This window comes from Mus caroli, chromosome 9, assembly GCF_900094665.2.
Source record: "Mus caroli chromosome 9, CAROLI_EIJ_v1.1, whole genome shotgun sequence".
In the NCBI taxonomy this organism is placed as follows: domain Eukaryota; kingdom Metazoa; phylum Chordata; class Mammalia; order Rodentia; family Muridae; genus Mus; species Mus caroli.
Window position 1 is genome coordinate 90,149,618 of NC_034578.1, and position 1,056 is coordinate 90,150,673.

The following is a 1,056-nucleotide window of genomic DNA, read 5'->3' on the forward strand; positions in this document are numbered from 1 at the left end:
GCTCCTTTCTCTGTGATAACTCCAGCCTGTGTCAAGTTGACACACAAAACCAGCCAGTACAGCCATATTGTACCTCATTCATCATGTCCAAAAAGGTAAGCTACCACAATACAGATCTGTGGTTTACCTCTGTGATAGCCAGTGTAAAAGAAGCCATGAACCACCAGGCGCTGAAATTATGGCTAGTGTGAATGAGGTACTGAGTNTAACAGTTATTTAATTAATTAGCCTCCTACAATGTATCACCAGTGATTTCCACACTGTGCAGCTCAACCTATCTAAACNTAGTCACTTAACCCTTGATACCTGTGTGAGGGTGCTGAGCAGCACAGACCATGCTCCTGCTTCCCAAGGGGGCAGTTCAACAATCTGGAACTTCCACTGGGAATGTGCAGTCACCAATGTACTAACGGTTACTATGGTGAGAAAACCCATGCTTAATACGCTTTTATATCACTTCAAAGTGGGAAAACAAACTTGCTTTCCAAATGATTTGATAAATAAAATGTAGGGGAAAATAAATGAATGGGCCTCTGAAAATTTTTTTTTAATTTTGACCTTTTTATTGCTTTAAGAATGATTTTTGAAGGCAGCAGAGGTGGTTGCTTGAGAAGTGCTTGCTGGGCAAGAAGGAGGACTGAGGCTTGGGACCCATTAACTCACATCAATGCCATGATTCTAAGGCAGCCCACCTGTGATTCCAGTACATGGGAGGCAGAGACAAAGAATCCCAGGGGCAAAGTGGCAAGCAGATGAAGTAAATAGGCAAGCTCCAAGTTCAAAACTAGATCCTCCATCAGTAAATAGAAAATTATTGAGAGAGACATCATCTGCTATCCACCTCTGATCTCCATGCATACACACATGCATCCTCCCCCAGACACATGCTCGCTACACACGCGCACACACACATGCAACNCATATACACATAGAATGATTCTTCAAAAACACTCTCATTTAGTAAAATGTTGAAAATCTGGTCCAGGATTTCTCCCTGGTTCTGTTGGACTGTGGTAGTGAGTGTGTAAAGAACGAGTTCTTGTTACCAGGGCTCTT